The sequence below is a fragment of the Microcaecilia unicolor genome, chromosome 1 (genome assembly GCF_901765095.1).
Source record: "Microcaecilia unicolor chromosome 1, aMicUni1.1, whole genome shotgun sequence".
Lineage (NCBI taxonomy): Eukaryota > Metazoa > Chordata > Amphibia > Gymnophiona > Siphonopidae > Microcaecilia > Microcaecilia unicolor.
Window position 1 is genome coordinate 641,000,092 of NC_044031.1, and position 16,054 is coordinate 641,016,145.

The window sequence follows — 16,054 nt, forward strand, 5'->3', positions numbered from 1 at the left end:
AAATCTTGCATAAAGCAGCATAAAGTCTGTTTTACTGTTCTGGGATTGGCCACTGTCGGAAACAGGATCCAGGGCTTGATGCAGTGGCATAACCAAGGTTGGGCTTAGCAGCACAGCTACTGTATGATGTGGCGGCAGAGATTCCCAAGCTGAAAACTCCCAACAACCATCCCTCCTGCATACCTTATAAATAGCACATCTTTGCCTGTAGGAAGCAGCGACTGATACATACTGCTTACACTGGCCCCACAGCCTTCCTCTGACGTATTCCCGCCTATGCGGAAACAGGAAGCTGCATCAGTGGGAAGGATGTGGGCCTACATGAGTAGTGTGCATTAGTTGCTCCTCACTGAAAATCTGAAATGTAAAAGGTGTGCAGAAGAGGAGGGATATTTGAGAGACCATATGGCATGCAGGCGAGAGACCAAATCACCTATGGGATGGGGTGGGGTTCTTCTGCCCACCCATCTTGGGCCCAGGCCCACCCAAAATTGGGTGCCTGGCTATGCCCCTGGCTTGATGGACTTTCGGTCTGTCCCAGTATAGCAATGAACTCAGGCATCTAGACTTTCCCTCTGATGCCAACCTCCTTCTCCTTTCTCAGTCTAAACCAGAGTGAAAACTACTGCTAGCACAGAACTCAGGTCAGGGTGTCCAGCTCCTCTTCTAACACTTTCCAGCCTCCTCCGTTTCTTTTATCTACTCCAGTGATTCCCAAAACTGTCCTGGAGGAACCACAGCCAGTCAGCTTTTCAGGATATCCATAATGAATATTTATAAGATCAATTTGCATTCACTGATTCCTTGGTATGTAGATCTCTCTCATGCATATTCATTGTGGATATCCTGAAAACTTGGCTAGCTGGGGTTACCTCAGGATAGGTTTGGGAATGCCTGATCTGTTCCATTTAATGCCACATGGTGCCTACATATCACACAGGGGACTGTAGCACATAGTTCTGTCTGGTGGGTAAGCAGTTCACACTGTTAGGAAGCTTTCTGTATAAAGCGGATCTCCTTATACTCACAGTGAAGGGAGGATATTTTCTGTGGGGTTTGTTTTTTCTCGGCATGCAAAGTCAAATTGTCTTGGTTATGATGAGAAAATAGAATTTCTGTGCAATGTCCATAGCTATGAGGGTTATGTAAGGCTAAGCCTAATCCATTTGTTTCTTTCTCACTAGACTCACACTTCTCTACTTGAAATCAGACACCAGGTTGCATGCCATACCAAAATCCTCACACACTCAAAGATCAACTTCTCTGCTTTAGCAAGACAAAATGTTTAAGAAATATACCATCATTTTACCTTCCCTGGATTGCTCTCAGAGACAATCCAGGGAACAATTAGGAGAAAGTTGGATTTAATTGACCTCTGGTCTTCTTTTAAGATAATCACCCCGATAGTTGTTTTATGGATATGCTCTGCATTTTAAGGCTGACAACTAGCTCTGTTTTCAGGACAGGATGATGCAGTCTTGGTTTCAACCCAGATGCATATGTGGACAAACAGCCCTCTTTCCCTAAGAAGTTAGGCTTACTTAAGAATGCAGTGTGGTAAAAACCAGAACTGGATTCCTCTGTCTTGAAAAAATGGATCCATTTGGTGTCCTTATTTGTACAGTTTACATAATCAGAGGCCCTGTACTTCCAATAAAAGTGTCACAGAAAACTCTCACTCACGCTACGTGGACTTGATCGAATTCCTGGAATCACTGCTCAGGAGCTGCATTCAAACACAGAAAAGAGTTTATCACAAACTGTCCAGCTTACCAAGCAGTTGAGCTTCTCTATGAGCTGGTGGTTAAAGTGGAGAAGTTGATCATTTTAATCCAGCACTTTAATCCCTTCTGAATTAACTATTAACAGAACAGGAGGTTTGCATTCACACACCTGGAAGGCTTCCCGCAAAGGAGAGTGCAGCACGATGCTGCTAAAATAGTGTCATGATTGCATAATTCTTTTGAGAAGCAGGGCCGAACAATAGAAACTGTACCTTGCCACCAGGGCAGAATATAATGGGGATAATTTTCCAAAGTACATGCTAGTTTGAAAGTCCACAGATCCATTAGTACCTGTGGAATTTAACATTAGTTTTTAACAGGAAATTGCTCATGTAGTTTTTCCTTTGAAAACTAGGATGCATGGTCTGTGGTTGCGAAGGTACCTGTGGACAACATCACGCGTGCATTTTGTATGGGGTGAGTCCACTGAGGCAGCCTGCTTTCCCACAACTAACTTGTGAGCTCAGCACAGCCCTAGAAGATGTAGACACTGAAAGGGGAGGGGCAAATTCAGAGTTATTGAGTTACCCAGTTCCAGGAAGATTTCAGGCCAGCCCTGGATTTCTGCCAGACCTATTCTGGTGCATCAAAAGACTTGCAGTGCTCATTTCAATGAGTGCAATCAGGGTGACCACACACTGCTTTAGGATGTAGCCAGTCAATCTGGTCAGTGTTTTATTTTTAATTCTTGCTGCAGTGGTAAAAAAGAATATCTGGCGCCCAATATTTAACAAAAGCTGAGCTCTTAAATGTATACTTCAAAATTCTGCCCTAATTTCAGCCAAACTTTTGAAGTCTAAGCTTTTTTTCTTGTATCCAACATTATGGGTCTCTTTTATCAAACCATGCTAGCAATCCCAGTGTGGCAATACCAACAAAGCACATTCACTATGGGCTTTGTCGGCATTGCCATGCAGGAACCGCTAGCACAGTTTGGTAAAAGAGGCCCAAAATTACAAGAGAACAAACAGCAATAAACAAATAAGAGAATAAGGAAAACAATACATTTAAAGGGGTCCTACTAAGCCATGGTAGGCATTAGCATGTGCCTACCGCGTGCCAAAAAGCATTGCCACAGGGTGCCCTGAGGCATCCTGCGGTGGTGATGTGCTGATCACCACACGCTAATCCCACACTAAAAAATATGTTTTATTTTTGTAGCGTAGGAGGCATGTTTATGGGCAGAGAGTAGGCATGCCCTGCAATTAACTATTAATGGTTACATTGCTGCGCGCTGCCCAATTAGCACGGGATTAGCACAGGAGCCCTTACCACCTAGTAAATAGATGGTGGTAAGGGCTCACACACTAATGGCCATGCAGTAATTGGGAAATTAGCAAGTGGCCATTACCACTGCACTAAAAGTGTCCTCAGTGCCTGGGAAACCTATGTGCTAAAAGTAGCATGGCCCACTTTTTAGCATGGCTTTATAAAAGGGCTCCTTAAATGAGCTATAGATTATATATATATATATGCTTCTAACTATGACAAGAGCTTAGAGATGAGTGTTTCACAGACACAGCAGTGGTAAGCCCTTGAATCATAGCCGGAACCCCGACTGCAGCATACAAGTCCCCTGGGTTGGCACATGGCAGGAACCAAGGCAAGGTGATCCAAGGCAGGAACTAAGACAGGATTAGCAGACAAGGCTAGGCAGTAAACAAGACTAAAACTAAAACAGGACAAGGCAGACAAGACTAGGAAAGGCAAGGCAGGAACTAGAATAGGACAAGGCAAGACAGACAGGAACTGGATCTAGATGAGGCAAGGAAAAGCAAGGCAACAGGGCTAGAACTGGACCCAGACAGGACAAGACAAGGAAATAAGGCTAGAACTGGGTCCAGAAAAGGCAGGACAAGGCAAGGCAACAACTGGATCTGGACAGGACCTAACAGGACTAGACAGGACAAAGGACAAGACAGACAAGACTAGGACTAGACGCTGAAGACAAGACAGGGCATGAAGCAAGGCAAGATCTAGACAACACAGGACTTGGCAAGGCAGGAACAAGGTCCAAGCAAGGCAAGGTCTGGAGGCAAGGCAGGATGGAGTTTGGCAGGAACTCGGAAGCAAGACAGGACTGAAGCTTGGCGGAACTCGGAGGTAAGGCTAGGCAAGGCTAGGCAGGAACTGAAGACACAAGCAAGGTTGGAACTTGGAGCAAGGCAGGAACTTGACACACGAGGCAGACAGGGCAAGATAGGAACTCTTGTGAGGGCCTTACTTAAGTACAGTGAGGCAGGAAGAGATGCTCCCTGCAGGAACTCCCAGCGATGCTGCAGCGAGACTATAAGACAAGTCCCTTCAGTGCGCACGCATCCTAGGGGGAGGCACATGGTGCACCACAGCTGACATACAAGTGCAGGCCACCACCTGAAGGATGCCATGTGACATGAGGGACCCGAGGTTCGTTGGGGTGAGAGTCATAGCAGGGCCGTGACAGAGTGGTTCAGGGTGAATACTTCTGACAGATGCTTTTCATATGTATGTCACTGTGGTTTACAACATAAAATATAATTGTAGAGGACAAAAAGAGCTAGAAAACAAGAAGAGGGCTACACAGTTGCTTTTTTTGTTTTTTTACCACATGCCAGGGCCTGAATAAGCTCTCTCCAATCACCTTCCTGAAAAAAAAAATATGTCTTTAGGGCACACTTAATCTTGGTAGAGTGGGTTCCAGAAGAATGTGTTTGTCCAAGGAGTTCCATAAAAGAGAGACAAGATTATAAAATGCAGACTCTGGTTGTGGTCCACTGAACTTGTTTATGTTTATTTACGTTCTTGATATACTGCCATTTTTAATACAACAGGTCACAGTGGTTTAAAATAATATACATTTCTTATACAGAGGCAAGAAAGAACACCAAAATGAATAGGAAAGATTCAAATACACCACATATACCAAGGAGTTAATCATTCACACATATTTAAAATAGAAAAACATCTATCACCATTATTTGCAACCTTCTCCATCTCAACCAGTTGCAGAGAAAGTAACCCTAAATGCCAATTTAAAATAATGAGTTTTAAGGAGGGGTTTAAATTTAACACAAGGGAGTTTTGACCAAATGTAAGTAGGTAAATCATTCCACAGTTTTGAGGAAAGGAAAAAAAAGGCAGGCATTCTAGTTGAACACATACCATGATGACCTTGTAGATCTCTTAAAACAACCTGCGGCTTCATAGCAGTGGTGCAAGAAGTTGTGAAGCTGCAGGTTGTTTTTCGATCTACAAGATCATCATGGTGTTTGGTAATTACCACTCAGACATGAGTGCAGACTCCTGATACAGCGCAGCCCATGTCGAGACATTTTGGAAGGCAACTAACACAAGCCAGCTATATACCATTGACTTACTGGTCATCGCCACTGCTTCTTGTGTGCAATTTGTGCTGTGGAGGTTGGTTCTTCTGCTGTTTGTGGTTCAGACATTCTAGTTGATTCATAGTTTGCCTTTTTCTGTTGAGGAAGAACTAAGCGACAACCATCTACAGAACAAACGGTATGGTTTGGAGTATAAGGAATTGTAATTGAGTATTTGCTAGTGATTGGCTAGGATAGGTAAAGGGGAATACTTAAGTGGAAAAACTTGTGAGCAAGACAAAGGATTTTAACCCACATACAGTAGCATACTGGTAACCAGTGAAACTTGATCAATAATAGGGTGATATGATCATATTTCCTTGCTTGACACAGAAGCAAGGCAGTAGAATTCTGTAAACTTTGTAAGTGTACATAAGTACATAAGTAATGCCACACTGGGAAAAGACCAAGGGTCCATCAAGCCCAGCATCCTGTCCACAACAGCGGCCAATCCAGGCCAAGGGCACCTGGCAAGCTTCCCAAACGTACACACATTCTATACATGTTACTCCTGGAATTGTGGATTTTTCCCAAGTCCATTTAGTAGCAGTTTATGGACTTGTCCTTTAGGAAACTGTCCAACCCCTTTTTAAACTCTGCTAAGCTAACCACCTTCATCAATTTCTCCGGCAACGAATTCCAGAGTTTAATTATACGTTGGGTGAAGAAGAATTTTCTCTGATTTGTTTTAAATTTACTACACTGTAGTTTCATCGCATGCCCCCTAGTCCTTGTATTTTTGGAAAGTGTGAACAGACGCTTCACATCCACCTGTTCCACTCCACTCATTATTTTATATGCCTCTATCATGTCTTCCCTCAGCCGTCTCTTCTCCAAGCTGAAAAGCCCTAGCCTCCTTAGTCTTTCTTCATAGGGAAGTCATCCCATCCCCGCTATCATTTTAGTCGCCCTTCGCTGCACCTTTTCCAATTCCACTATATCTTGAGATGCGGCGACCAGAATTGAACACAATATTCAAGGTGCGGTCGCACCATGGAGCGATATAATGGCATTATAACATCCTCACACCTGTTTTTCATACCTTTCCTAATAATACCCAACATTTTATTCGCTTTCCTAGCCGCAGCAGCACACTGAGCAGAAGGTTTCAGTGTATTAGCGACGACGACACCCAGATCCCTTTCTTGGTCCGTAACTTCTAACGTGGAACCTTGCATGACGTAGCTATAATTCAGGTTCTTTTTTCCCACATGCATCACCTTGCACTTGCTCACATTAAACGTCATCTGCTATTTAGCCGCCCAGTCTCCCAGTCTCGTAAGGTCCTTCTGTAATTTTTCACAATCCTGTCGCGAGTTAACAACTTTGAATAACTTTGTGTCATCAGCAAATTTAATTACCTCGCTAGTTACTCCCATCTCTAAATCATTTATAAATATATTAAAAAGCAGCGGTCCTAGCACAGACCCCTGAGGAACCCCACTAACTACCCTTCTCCATTGTGAATACTGCCCGTTTAACCCCACTCTCTGTTTCCTATCCTTCAACCAGTTTTTAATCCACAATAGGACATTTCCTCCTATCCCATGACCCTCCAATTTCCTCTGTAGCCTTTAATGAGGTACCTTGTCAAACGCCTTTTGAAAATGATGTAATTGATATTGAACTATGCCAGAACATACTGTGTTACAATAATCTAATCAAGATATTAAGAATGGTGAACAACTGTATGGAATAAAGCAAAATTTAACAATTTCTTTATTGACCAAATGTGGCGAAGAGAAAAGAAACCCTGTTTAATTACCTGAAAATTTTATTTTTCAAATGTGAGTCAAAAATCACCCCCAGATACTGGAATGATTCAACCACAGGAATGAGTACATTGACAAGTAAAGGAGTAAAAGATGGCATTGAATGCACCCCTTTGAACCAACAGGCTGTCATTTTAGATAGATTCAACATCAATCTGTACCTAGCTAACCTGTCAGAAACAGCCAACAGACATAATTGTAATGTCTCTAAGTTTGCTTATATCAGAGAAGTTGGAAAAATTGAAAGAATATTGTCATTGTTGCTAAGGGTCTCAAAAAGATATTGAAAAGTAGTGGGGACAAGACAGAGCCTTGTGATATGCCATGTTTCTACTGAGGCTGGAGACGGAGTAATGACTGGAAAAGATCAACCAATGAGATATGAAGAACACGACTGGAGAGTAGTACCAGCAAGACCAATTGCTTGAAGAGATGATAGTGGGAGTGAATGATCCACTAGATAAATGCTGCAGGGAGATCAAGTGATACAACTTGTGATGGGGTGGGGAGTAATTGCTAGCAGTTTGTCATTATAGGAGTGAAGCAGATGATTGAAAACAAATGAGATTAGTGAGTCAAAATCTAGTAGATTACTGGGAGTCAGAAATATTGCAGAAAAAGTAATATGCTGTGCTCATAAGTGCAGAGCTCAATTGTAGCTGCTGTAGGGTTTTTGGCATGCGCATTTAAGTAGTAAGCTGCAATAACTGAGTCTGCTAGTGTATGCAATAGGGTATGGGTGGCATCTTTTATAAACACGCTGCAGACTGAGCATATTTGCTGAAGGACATGGAAACAAGTTTGACCCACAGCTGAAGTATGGGATGTGTAGTCAGGAGTACCATTTGTCCCATAAGATGTGGAGAAGCAATAGGAGTAGCAGAAGAGACTGTTAGCCATATAGCCTGGCACTTGATATGGTTGAGAACCATCTGATCATGCAGAGACCTTAGTGCAGTGTTCTTCAATGCAAGGTTCGGGGGTCAATGGTGATCCTCGGAGACCTCTGTTTAGCGGCCCTCATCATCAATCTGGCATTTTTCTGCTACTCTCTGCCTCTCTAAACAAGTTCATGACAGAAAGGGGAAAGAGCCACATGCTTGATGGACAAGGCATTTCTTGATAGGTGAGGAGAATGTATTTGGAAATGCTCACCTTCTTGAGGATACACCCAATAAACAGCTTGAAGGTGGACTGATGAGGTGAATGTCATTGACACATACTGGTCAACAATATAATGACCTCACATGGGAAGATATCTCATGGCTCTTCTTCACCTTATTGGATCCAAAATGGTCCCAATTTAAAAATTAGTGAAGACCACTGTCGGGGTACATATTCAGGAGGACAACTCCTAATATATACACGGAGGAGGAGCAGACACAGCAGGCTGCAGGGGGCCCCGCCAGCAGAAGAGACCTTCCTCCAGCACTGCTCTTCTTTACTCTGCTGCAACATTGCCTGCCAAGCAAGCAGCTGCTTTTCCCCTCAGGTTGCGCATGTTCAATTTTGAAACTGAGCATGCGCGATGTGAGAGAAAAGCAGCCGCAGGGGCAGGCCATGCGGCAGAGTGAAGAAGAACAGCTCTGGAAGAAGATCCCCTCCAGCTAAGGTATTTACAGTTGTGGTGGGCGGGGGGCAGCAGCGGCGGTGACGATCCTTGAGGGGGCGGCAGCCCTGCCCCAGGCCCGGCTCAGTCTCTCGGCGGCCCTGGGTCTGAATATCGGTCAGCACCAGGATAATTTCCGGCTGCTGCTAGATATTCAGTGCTGGTGCTGTTCTTGGCTCCACTATAAGTGCCTGTACCATCACCTAGCCCCTCTCCCCCTTACAGTTCCTTTCTGTTTCTTCTAGCCTTTTACAGCAGCATTCTCACTCCCAGGCAATAACCCCTTCCTATTCCTCTCCCTCAGTGCGTTTTTTCTAGCAAAAAAGGTGCTGCTACTCAAATGCCAGGCCACCCTTCAGGGGTGGGGTAATCACTGAGGGACCCATCCCACAATAGCCAGGTCCCCTGCAACTAGTCACAGAATCTATGACAAGGCAGAATTGGTATGTAGAGCCTGAGCTCTTTCATTAAAACTTGGGGTCCATGGGTCAATTTTAACAGACAATGGAAAAGGTGCCGGTACTCAGTACCCCCAAGTACCCCCTCAAAAAAAGCCCTGCTCTTCCTACAGCTCCACTCTCAGCCTGTTCCCATTACCCAGCTTCTCTTCCTCATACAGATGCTTTCTGGGTTTTTTTCAGCCTTTCACAGTAGAATTCTCTCTCCTTGTCCGTAACCCCTTTCAATCCCCTTCAACCCTTCCTAGTCACCTTTATCCCTATCCCACAGCTCTACTCCCAACCTCTGCTTACTGCTGGGTGATCATTTAAGGTTTGTAGAAAAGTTGGCAACCCTAGCTAAACCATTAATAAATCTCTAAAAAGATGATGCAGCGTATAAGTTTGGAAACTAGACAGCTAAGTCCTTTTGAAGAATGACTCCATAGTATACTAGAAATGGAAAAACAGATTGTCATCTATTTGCTCAATACGTATTTATCATAAAAAAACAAAATCTCTTTCCGGGGAAATGAAAGATATGCTCAGAGCAGTAAAATGTGCCTGGAGTATAAGGACATTTCTAAGCTGTTTCCTTTTCTATTGAATAGATAGAACTCCCAGAAAGGCTTTAGAAATGTCATGGGAGAGACTTTTCTATAAATTGTATGATTATAAGAAACAGTTCAAACGCAATAGAATTTCTTTCAGCTGGATGAGCTCCTGAAGTTCATTTTATATGCTGGGTTGACAGTTAATCTGTTTACTATTTTTCTATGCTACCAAGAAATCTGATCCAATGATTGCTTTGTTGTTTTTTCCCCATCAACACAGTGACTTGGCACTTTTTGCAGTGTGAACCCTTCTCTAGGACACAGCACATTTCCTGGTTATCCATCTCAAAATGTGGGCGGGAGGTTGCTTTGCAGCAGTACTTTGTGTGTTTGTGTGTGTGTGTGTGTGTGTGTGGGGGGGGGGGGGGGGGTGTTTGTTTTTTACTGCTTGATGTATGACCAATTTTTTTTGCCCAGGTGAGCATCAGGCAGGTTACTTTACATTCAGTTTTAAAGGGTCATTTTTCAGCGTGGTTTAAATGCAGTGTGTTATATCTAGCAAAAAAGGTGCTGGTACTCAAATGCTAGGCCACCCTTCAGGAGTGGGGTGATCACTGAGGAACCCACCTGATAATAGCCAGGCCCTCTGCAACCAGTCACAGAATCTATGACAAGACAGAATTGGTATGTAGAGCCTGAGCTCTATCATTAAAACTTGGGGTCCATGGGTCAATTTTAGAAGACAATGGAAAAGATGCCGGTACTCAGTACCCCCCAAGTACCCCCTCAAAAAAGCCATGTTTAAATGGGCAGGGGAGGCTCCTTCCTGCTTAAACCATGCTGCGGAGGCCATCCCTGGATTATCAGCAACAGTTAACTGTGCAGTGCTACAGAAAATCTGGTGTGACCGCAACAGCACTGCTTGGTCAGTGTAAGCTTGGTGTGGGAGCAGAGTCATGGCAGATCCGGAAGATATGTTGGCCCTTTCAGTAAATGTGCATTATTTAGGGAAGCAATAGCCAAGCCTCTTCACCTCACTGTAGTGGTCCCATGGCCAGTGAATTGGAGCTAAAGACAAAGATACAGTTTTTCTCCAAGAGGTGCCTCCTCCTAACACTGTCAATTACAGGCACTTAAAACAACCCCCTGTTTTGGAATAGTCTACAGATTTTGGAATAGTCTACAGTCAAAAAAAATCAAAAAGTACTTCCTGGTAAAGTCACTAGATGTCTCTGCAGATCCCTAAAGGAGCAGAACCTGAGTGTCTCTGCATCAGTTTCCTGTAGTTTAATTATTGTATTCTTTATACTGCCTTTTCAAATGTAGAAAATAACAATTTACAACAATAATATGCAGATTTAAATATATATAGTTGAACGTCACAGAGTGCCCTGAAGAAATCTTTCTATTTAGATTAATTTGCATATTGGGAAGGATCCATTCATCTATTTGTGTGTTCATCTGTACACATAAATACAAAGACCCACAATACAGACACAGATACACACACACACACATGCTTAATTGTTATCTAAACCTCCTTGATTGATAAGAAAGGCAGTAAAACAAGTTTTTAATAAACGCAAACACATACACACGCACACATCCACCCTTGAAGGAAAATTCTATAAAAGGCATTCACTTTAATTGGGTGTTCTGTCCTTGGAAAGTAATACTTATACTAGGCTTGACATTCAGTTTAAAACACAGTATAGAACATTGTACTGTTCTAGGCAAAATATACTATTCTAGGCAAAGTATAGTGTAGCTTAAACAGCCAGCATAAACCATCCCCAAGCAGAAGCTTCGCCAGTAGACTCTCAATTCTTAAGCAAATCTTCTTTATTGTAGTACTCAGATAATAAACAAAGAAAATCCAACTTACAGTTCAGTTGCTCGTAAAAGAATTGTGGCCTTCTATAGAGTCTGTATCTAGCCACCTCAGAGGCAAGGGGATGGTCAGAACCAGTGGCGTAGGAAGGGGGGGTCGGGAGGGGCGGTCCGCCTCGGGTGCACGCGCTCGGGGGCTGCCGGCCCCGCTGGTTCCCTGCTCCCTCTGCCCCAGAACAGGTTACTGTTCTGGGGAAGAGGGGGGGGGGGTCGCACCGTGCTGCACCCGGGGGGAGTGCGCAGCGGCGACCCACCCCGGGTGCCATTAGCCCTTGCTACGGCACTGGTCAGAACCTCAGCCCAGCTGAGAGGAAAAGCTGTATCACTCAAGGAAAATAAGGGGGAGAACGCAGAGAAAATAAATGGGGAATGACATGGGGTAAGATGACTTTGGGAGATGTCTTGAGAAATGTCGTGGGGAATGACTTTGGGAGATGGTGAAAAATCTTGATGGAATTACAGTAGATTAAGGAAGGATCAGCCCCTAGAACAGCTGACGATCACAAAGGATTTTTAAGAAGACTGGGCTGTCTAAGAAAGCCATTGTTGCCAGGTAGTTGTGGGAAAACAAGCGCATTTTGCCTAAAAAGCCTAATACAAGCAACATCAGTTCAAACGGAAGCCCAAGAATATACCCAATTATTTTGCATGATGTGAAATTTAATCATAAGCTAAAACACTCTTTATATATATATATATATATATATAAACATAATATAACTCAAGTATATCGATTGCACATTCTCAGCCCAGGCCAATAGTAATCTATGTCAGTCAATCAAAACGTCCAAGACATCGTTATCATCAGTATTGTCTAATGCTATGTAGCCAACTCAAACTCTGGCTATAATGAAAGACTTACAAGCTTGCCTCCCCCTCCTCTCCCCGTCCATGATCTGGCATCTTTCCCTCCACTCCACTCCCCTGCCCACTGTCCACCCTCTCTCCCTTATTCTCAAACCACCTCCCTAAATTCAGCCACTTGGTGTCACTTTTTCACAATGACTGGTACTCCAGGACCTAGAAGAATCATGCTTGCAAGCTAAGGCATATCTCATCTACATAAATACATTTTCTGGACTAAGTAACTTGGAGATTGTCTATAAATTGAAAAGTGCTGGAGAAAGCACTGATCCTTGTGGCAATGCATTCTTCTGATGTTTCCAAGTGCTCACTTTGTTATCAAAATGACCTTGAACTGACAGTTTTAAATTAGGAATTCCACTGCTCTGATAACCAAGTAGGGGACGTTTCAATCAGCTGTATTACTAGACCAGTTTGCCAGATGGTGTCTTAGGTTGCTGTGAGATAAACACTATGCCAGATCTGAGGTTTTTCTGGGATCTGTTTTCAATAAGGTCAGCACCTGATCACCAGTGCCACATTCTTTACAAAAGCCAACTTGGTGTACTGATAAGACTAGATTGGTTTGGCTTTTTGGCCAGGGCTTGGGATCCTGGTTGCTTAGGCAAAAACAGTATTTTTCTTATATTTTGCTCTCTTTGCTATTATTCTTTCTGCACTAAAATGTTATTTTTTAAACTTATAATTTGGAATTGTAAACTACTATGATGCTTGTGAATGGTTATATAGAAAGTACTAAATAAATAAACGTTTGTGTATCAAAGTGACCTTGGGTGACCTCACGAAAACATCAACATTCGAATGAGTTCCCGCCTCCAGAGGAGTTTTAAGAAGTACTAGCAAGGAGAAGTGGTTATCCAGCTGGCAGCAATCTAGGCGTGAGAGACATCCCTAACAGAAGTCCCTGAGGAAAGATGTGAAACCCGCGGAATCGGGTGTCATCCAGGGGAGAGCAATTTTTCAGTAATAGGATGATACTAAGATCTGTAACAGAGTGGACACCCGGGAGGGAGTGGAAAACATGCAAAAGGATCTGAGGAAGCTAGAAGAATGGTCTAAGGTTTGGCAATTAAAATTCAATGCGAAGAAATGCAAAGTGATGCACTTAGGGAATAGAAATCCTCGGGAGACATATGTGTTAGGCAGGGAGAATCTGATAGGTACGGACGGGGAGAGGGATCTTGGGGTGATAGTATCTGAGGATCTGAAGGCGATGAAACAGTATGACAAGGCGGTGGCCGTAGCTAGAAGGTTGTTAGGCTTTATAGAGAGAGGTGTGACCAGCAGAAGAAAGGAAGTGTTGATGCCCCTGTATAAGTCATTGATGAGGCCCCACCTAGAGTATTGTGTTCAGTTTTGGAGGCCGTACCTTGCAAAGGATGTAAAAAGAATTGAAGCGGTGCAAAGAAAAGCTACGAGAATGGTAAGGGATTTGCGTTACAAGATGTATGAGGAGAGACTTGATGACCTGAACATGTATACTCTGGAAGAAAGGAGAAACAGGGGTGATATGATACAGACGTTCAAATATTTGAAAAGTATTAATCCGCAAACGAACCTTTTCTGGAGGTGCGAAGGCGGTAGAAAGAGAGAACATGAAATGAGATTGAAGGGGGGCAGACTCAAGAAAAATGTCAGGAAGTATTTTTTCACGGAGAGAGTAGTGGATGCTTGGAATGCCCTCCCGCGGGAGGTGGTGGAAATGAAAATGGTAGCAGAATTCAAACACGCGTGGGATAAACATAAAGGAATTCTGTTCAGAAGGAATGGATCCTAAGGAGCTTAGCCGAGATTGGGTGGCAGAGCCGGTGGCGGGAGGCGGGGATAGTGCTGGGCAGACTTATACGGTCTGTGCCAGAGCCGGTGGTGGGAGGCGGGGCTGGTGGTTGGGAGGTGGGGACAGTGCTGGGCAGACTTACACAGTCTGTGCCCTGAAAAGGACAGGTACAAATCAAGGTAAGGTATACACAAAAAGTAGCACATATGAGTTTATCTTGTTGGGCAGACTGGATGGACCATGCAGGTCTTTTTCTGCCGTCATTTACTATTTACTTCAGAACAGAAGCAGAAGTTTCTTCTAGAACAACACAGAACAGCATTCTTCTGTATTGAGCCTTTGGCATTTGGCAGTTGTCGGGCTCATAAGTCCATAATTTATTATATGCATTACAAGTAGTCTTTATTGCTATCATTTTCTGCTTTGTTTAGTTTCTATTTCAGCCAGCTTCAGTGACATGTAGAGGTGCAGCCAGATTACAGATTTATCGTAGTTTTTTTTCCCTTTTATGGTGTTTAGCCCTGCCCAGTGCATCCCAGAATGCACTGGGTAGGGCCTGGGCGCTGCCATTTTCTTCCAGACAGGCCCGAGGCAGGAGCTGTTGCTCCTTCTTTCCTGCCTCCACCTTGTTGTAAAGGTACAGGGAGGGGCAGGGGTGTGGGTCGGGTGCGGGAGGGGGTGGTGTGTGACTGCGCAGGGGAAGGGGTTTGCGCCTGTGCAGGGGAAGTCCACTGGACCACCAGGGAAAGTTTTTAAAAAAGGTTCTGGAGTCACCGGGGGGGGGGGGGGGGCATGGTCCACTGGACCACCAGGGAAATAAAACAAGATGGGGGGGGGGGGGGTGTTGTGGTCCATTGGACCACTAGGGAAATTAAAAAAAAATCAGGGAGGGCGCCGGGAGGTAAGAGGTAGGAAGCACAAGCAGGCAGCCTTTATAGCTTCCTGCTTGTGCTTCTCTCCTGTCCGACAGCTCCACAGCAGCTGTAAAATTTGCTTGTTAAATTAGGGCTGCTGTGGAGCTGTGCATCCCCTGGTACACACATTAGATTACAAATGAGCTCATTAGAATACATTTGCATGGGGTTCTCGGTGGCTGCTAATGGCATACGTTAGAGCCACGGAAAACCCTTTTCTGCATTCCTAGCTATAAAGCAAGCATTGATAGCAAAGTAAGCTTTGTGAATCTGGCCCACTGTTCTGTCACAGTCCCTAACCTGCGCATGTCCCCTTTTGAGTTGTGCAGTATGAAATTTAGTCTGTTATCATAGATCTGGGTGCAATTTCTAATTTTTGCCAGTTACGTGCTTGCTAACTCCACTTTATTCATTTTGACATTTATACTCCACATTATCCCAAACATACTTGAATTCAATGTGACTAATAGTAAATAAACAACAGACAAGGTTTACAAAGCCATAAACAAAATATCAAATATAGACTACCGATGGCCAGTTGCAATCTAAGATACTCCATCAATGGACCCCCCTGCCGATGACCCTCTTGAACCCCCCCTCCCGCCACCAACCCTCCCCCGCCATCACTGCCCACCCCGCCGCTGCATCAGGTACCTTGTTTGCTGGCAGGGGTCCCCAACAAAGTTCGTTGTTTGATCACTGTTTCTGACACCTTACGTCCTGCACGGGGCTACGTAATGCGTCAGAAACAGCTGATCACACAACGAACTTCATTGAACGAAGGCGCCGGAGTCTACTCCGCTGCTGAAGAAGACTTTTCGGCTGGTGGGGTTTGGGGACGCCCGCCAGCAAACAAGGTACCTGATGTGGCGGCTGGGTGGGCGGCGATGGCGGGGGAGGGTTGGTGGCGGGAAGGGGGGTTCAAGAGGGTCGTCGGCAGGGGGGTCCAAAGTGGTGCGGCGGGGGCGGCGGCTAAACAGTGCCCCCCCACCTCGGGCTTTGGCCCCCCTCCCGGCGAGGTCTGCCTACGCCCCTGCCTGGGAGCAATTTCTGAAGTCCACTGAAGTGCCCCCTAGGGTGCCCGGTTGGTG

At 44.5% G+C, this 16,054-nt stretch overlaps 1 protein-coding gene across 4 annotated transcripts in view; it reads right to left on the reverse strand.

Annotated features, from left to right (window-relative positions):
- Window positions 1-16,054, reverse strand: part of LOC115482225 (glycine N-phenylacetyltransferase-like) — a 159,521-nt gene that overhangs the window by 67,032 nt on the left and 76,435 nt on the right. The window contains exons 1-2 of one of the 4 annotated variants that reach the window (XM_030221870.1): window positions 2,168-2,220; window positions 1,684-1,726 (exon numbers count right to left, since the gene is read on the reverse strand). The exons of 1 other annotated variant lie outside the window; for it this stretch is intronic. The gene's annotated coding sequence lies outside the window, so the exon portion shown is untranslated. Of the gene's footprint in view, window positions 1-1,683; window positions 1,873-2,167; window positions 2,221-16,054 lie in introns of those variants that run through there. 2 more of the 4 variants (XM_030221878.1, XM_030221860.1) reach the window with 2 other exon arrangements.